This window comes from Oryzias latipes, chromosome 1, assembly GCF_053564925.1.
Source record: "Oryzias latipes strain Hd-rR chromosome 1, Olatipes_Hd-rR_3.1".
NCBI classification, from domain to species: domain Eukaryota; kingdom Metazoa; phylum Chordata; class Actinopteri; order Beloniformes; family Adrianichthyidae; genus Oryzias; species Oryzias latipes.
The window spans coordinates 665,302-670,386 of record NC_136237.1 but is presented as its reverse complement, the minus strand read 5'-3'; the positions used below and the strand labels follow the sequence as shown (position 1 = coordinate 670,386).

The 5,085-nt window shown below is 45.7% G+C and overlaps 1 long non-coding RNA gene across 1 annotated transcript; it reads right to left on the bottom strand.

Annotated features, from left to right (window-relative positions):
• Positions 1 to 1,355: 1,355 nt before the first annotated feature.
• On the bottom strand, positions 1,356 to 4,814 carry LOC144991808 (uncharacterized). Its single transcript, XR_013655430.1, has 3 exons — positions 4,677 to 4,814; positions 3,970 to 4,096; positions 1,356 to 2,269 (listed from the first exon to the last, which is right to left on the bottom strand). It is a non-coding gene; the product is annotated as an uncharacterized LOC144991808 (long non-coding RNA).
• Between the last annotated feature and the right edge of the window lie 271 nt (positions 4,815 to 5,085).

The window sequence follows — 5,085 nt, the reverse complement described above, 5'->3', positions numbered from 1 at the left end:
GGCGGTCCTGCTGGCCCTGGCCTGGGTGGCGGGCTTGGTCGCCCGGGCGGCGGTTGTTCCCTGCCGGTTCCCGTGTGGCGTTGGGGGGATTCCGGCTGCCGCTGCTGCTGCGGTGGGGGTCTTGGGGTGGGGATGGCTGGGCACTCTCCCTCCTTCTTTCCACGTTCCACCATCCATTTTAGAAGAACATAAACACTCACCTGAGCACAGGTGTTAGCTCACCTTTGCACTTACAGTTTGCATGACTGAATGACTGAAATATTTCACACTAGTTGGTTTTAAGGCATAAGTATGCGTGTGAACACTATCTGTTTTGTGTACATGTCGACAGGTGGACATTTTTTGCAGCTAGCAGGTGTGTTTATAACATTTGAGTGTGTGTGTGGACAGGCTCCGCCCTTATTGTACTACATTTGAACGTTACCATAATGATTAACAACCAGTAAACTTGTTGCTTTATGCTGCTTCATGGTCTTATCCCCCTTCCCCTCCTATTATCACCCCCTACCCCCCCTCTCTCTATCGTCCCTCTCTCTTCTTCCCCTCTTTCCTTTTCCGTCCGGTCCAACACCAAAGATTTTCAGACATGATTGAAATTAATAAAGTTTGGCCTCAATTACAAAAGGGGTTTATCCAGACATACCTTTGGTTTGTCTGAAGATTAATAACCCCTCTTGTTAAAGTAAAATCTGTCCAACACAAGAGGCCCTCAGCTCTCATCTGTCTGCCCAGCTGTTGGACAGGACAAGTTTAAAAAAAAAAAAAAAAAAAAAAAAAATTAAAGTTTTTAGTAGAAATGAAAAAAGCATTTCTGTTAATCCATTTAAATTGTCAAATTAGACATTTCTAAATGAATTTTGCTGCACATTTACCAGAGAACTTTTTGAAAATGAAATGTCAAATACCATTTTCATTATCATTTTAATTAAATGACAGAATAAGCAGTGGTGAAGAAGAAAATGAAAAAGCATTTTAGTGGAATGCTTTTTCATTTCAATTTTGAGTCAAAAAAATGCAGCTTCATTTGGAAAATGAAAAAGTATTTCTGGTTTTGACTTTTATTCTTAATTTAACCTACAGAATCGTTGGTTGGCGGATCGATCCCCGCTGTTGTCCCCCGAGCGCGGCTAGTCTGCAGCTCACCGCTCCCCCCAGGGGAGGGGTCAAAATGCAGAGAAGAATTTCCCCATTGTGGGATAAATACAGTATCTATTATTATTATCCATCCATCTACCTGTACTCAGGTGAGTGTCAGAACCAGCACCCCAGGGACACCCCCAGGTTTAGATGTGTTGTGATCCCCGGCTCCTGGTCTAGCCAGAGACTCAGGGCCCTGCATGGAGAGGACCGCTGGACCCAGAAAGCCAACATTATTTATTATTTATTACATAAATGATTCTTTTAGCTTCCTTTTTTTCTACGATTTTCAACTGCAGTGGAAGAAGTAAAGGTTCATGCTTTGCTTTTGTCTTACGCCCCCCAAACTTTGCTGGGGAGTAAGCAAAAGAGTTTCAGAAAAACCAGGAAGAGAAGTTTTCCACCAATCCCCATCCAGTCTGCTGTGTGTTTTTGTCATTGTCCTTGTCAGCTTATCAGTGCTGAAGAGGTTCAGAAGTTTGAAACCTCTGGAGAAATCTGGAGGCAAAGCAGAAGATAATGCTTACAATTGTAAAAGGAACCAACCCCCCCATGATCATTAGATGTCACAATGTCCGACACCCCCACCTGTTCAGCGGACGCTGCATTCAATAACAGCTTTAGCTGTATTTTCATCATCAGTGTAACACCGACCGGTCTCTGGGGGTGCACACGTGCACACATACACACGTGCACACACGCACACAGACACGCACACACACGTGCACACCAACAGGGTGGATGTCATTAGAGCTAGTGGAGCTCAATTGAAGTTTATTGAACTCATCTCTCACAGGCTCCTCTGTCCACAGAGGTCCATCGACCAGCTCAGAGGAAAGCCTCTCTCTGCCGTCTTCATGTGGCTGGATGTTGGACGTGCCGTCAGACGGAGACAGATGTGTGCAGATGCAGGAAGAACAGCAGCCATCCTTTCTTTCTGTCATCGTTTCCTTTTTCTTGTGTGTTCCAGCTTGTCTCTTTTTCAGATCTCATTATCTGTGTCCGTCTTGTAGACGGACAAATCACTGAACCTAAATGAGACTCGTGCTTTCCTGAAGAAGCAGCATTTAGCTGCAGGACAAATGCCCACGCTCGTTTGCTTTAGCCGCTGTGAGGTCATCCATGGCAGCAGCTGTGGAAATACACAACATTTACACAATAAAGACCTGTCCACGTGTTTCTGGCTCCTGTTGAACTTTATGATCAAACTCCAGGCAGATTCTCAGGTTGCTTCAAATATGCAGAACAGCAGATTTCAGCACTTCTCTGTATGATTCTGCATAAAATAACATCACATAAACCCAAACACATGTTTTCAACAACAGTGTGTGTTGCAGTCATGAAAACGTCATTTTTAACACGTTCTTGTGGAATTTCCTGATGATGGAGAACATAGATAAGGAAAATTCAGATGAAATGAGCATTTCTGAGGATTTCTTTGTCCAAATCATGAATCAGGGTCAGATGAAGAAGATTGTATTTGTGAGGTAGAAAATGTGCTGGGCGGGGCCACAGTCTCCCTGCATCGTTGGGATTCCTCTGGATCCCCGTAGACTCCTGACAGTGAGGTTCAGGTGGGACAGTGCATGAGCGCAGACGCATAAAAACAGAGGCCTGTCCCAGCATGCCTCTGTGCGGTGTCAGCGCTGTATCAAAGCGTGCTGATTTCCTGCTCCCAGAGTGACAGCTCTAAGCCTCACACATGAAAGACACACAGGAAGGTTTTGTTAACACGCCTTCAAAGCACAGATGTGTGTGTTTGCAACTGTGTTTGTGTGCGGCTGTAGTCTCAGCTGAAGTGTAGACAGCGGTCAGGCTGGAAACCTGCCGGGAGTCACCGTCCTGCAGAGTCTGATCCATGTCCCACCTGCTGATGCATTTAAGCCTTTGAGTTACCGTAACTCTTCCACCGAGAAAAACCTTCCAGCTGATTCTGGCGCTGAGAATAACAGGAATCGGTTAGGAAATGTGAACGTGGTATTTAGGTGCTGCTGTCAGCATCTCTGCTGCTAAAGCTAAAGGTTTCTGCTTTCTGTGAGCTTTACACAAGAAATGACACTAAAACTGTGTCTTCTATTGTTTTTCCCCAAAAGGAGGTCAGGTAGTTCCTTACACAAACTCAGCTGTACTCAAACTCAGATGTACACAAACGTATCTAAAAGGCAGAATAAATCTGAAAGCTGAACACATGAAAAGAATGGGTGTAAAATCAGATCAGTAAAGTGAGAACATAGAGGGCGGCGGCCTCAGCAGAAAACTGCTTTGTTTTTGCAACATTTAGTCTTGAACGGAAAGCTGTAACACAACAACACAGACACAGACAGGCGCACATGCACACACTCATGTGGACAACGTGGTTGCGGGGATGTCTGACATTTTAACAGGACCGGCGCTACAGCAGAGACACAGAGATTCAGGTGATGTTCATCCTGAAGGACTACAGTTGTTGGAAAAAACACAAAACCTGACCAAACATGTCAACAACATCTTTGTGTGTTCGCAGAAGACACGCTGTACAGTACACTCATTTGAAAGCCTGTCTCAGCTGCAAACGAAAACCTGACAGCAGTGAGGCAGGACAAAACGATTGAAACACAACAAAAAACACACACACAGAGGCACAAACTCAACCAAACACCACACACACATTTTCTTATGAGAAAACCGAGATGTGAGTGATCCCAGCTCCTCAGCCAGGGAGTTTCCTGTTAGCTGCTGTTTTGTTGGATGTGTGTGTGTGTGTGTGTGTGTGGGTGTGTTACTTTGTGTTTTCTTCACCACATCAAGGAACTCTAACCTAGCAAACATCTCAGGTGTCAGATTGAACCTCACCTGCAGTTGGCTTTGACTGGAGTCCTTAGCAGGAACAGTTTGACCTCCAGATTCCAGACTAGAACAGCAGTTGCAGCTTCTGAAGGGCCGAGTGATCCTGGAGAGTCAGTCTTAGCCGTGCGCTCTCCTTTTGAAAAACACGGGAAAAAACCGTTCAAACCATCCAACAGGGTTAACCACAATATCAGCAGCAGCATTTGCCCCTGGGGTAGAAGTGACCCTGGCTGGGTCAATTGATCAACTTATGACAATTTTGTGTAATGGGACATTTTAACCCTTGGTCTATCCTAGGCACTTTAACGTTGGGAGTGGGGTCATCTAGACCCACTAGACAGTGCTCTGAACCTTTTTTCTTCAATGTTTTGTGATCTTCACTGGTGTCCATGGATTACATGAAATCTTTCCACCTTTATCCACCTTTGTCATGGTAGGGAGAACACCTCAATGGAAGGGGGGGGGGGGTCATCTAAGATAGAACAAGGGGTATAGGAGGTTTGGGCTGAAGTGATCCCTTTGGATGCCTGAGGTTTGCAGCAGCTGAAACACAGACAGACAGAAGACAATCGTAAAGAGCTATGCTGCGACGCATTCATTCATGCATCGGAGCGTAACGACTGCATCACTTTCCTGTACGTAGACTAAGAAAACAGGTATTTGAGTTTCCCTTCTCAAAAGAAATCCTGAATATTCATCATTTTTGCAGACACCTTGACATTCTGCCAGCAGCCCTGAGAGACTTCCGTGGAGGACGCTGGGCTCCAGAGGCGGCGCTCCGGCCTCCAGCTGGCAGTGGACCTGCAGTCCTCACAGTCCTCCTTGGTCCAATCTGAGTTCTTCAGAATGAGCTCTTCTTGCGTCAAAGCAGCACAGTGTTTCCAGCTGCTCCACTGACTGAATCTTTGGTGCTGCCTCCAAGTGGCCAACTGAAGCTACAGCAGGTGGATAGGGGTCAAAGGTCCCAGAGAACGCTCTGTACAGAACGGAAGACTTTTTTCTTACAAAGAGAAAGTCTGAAGCCTCATAAGCTGATGGTCTGTCTGAACTGAAGGGCTGCTGTCAAACCTTAAAGGCTTCTCGTTTGTAGTTGTCCAAAGACTGTTGGTAAGCACTAACGGG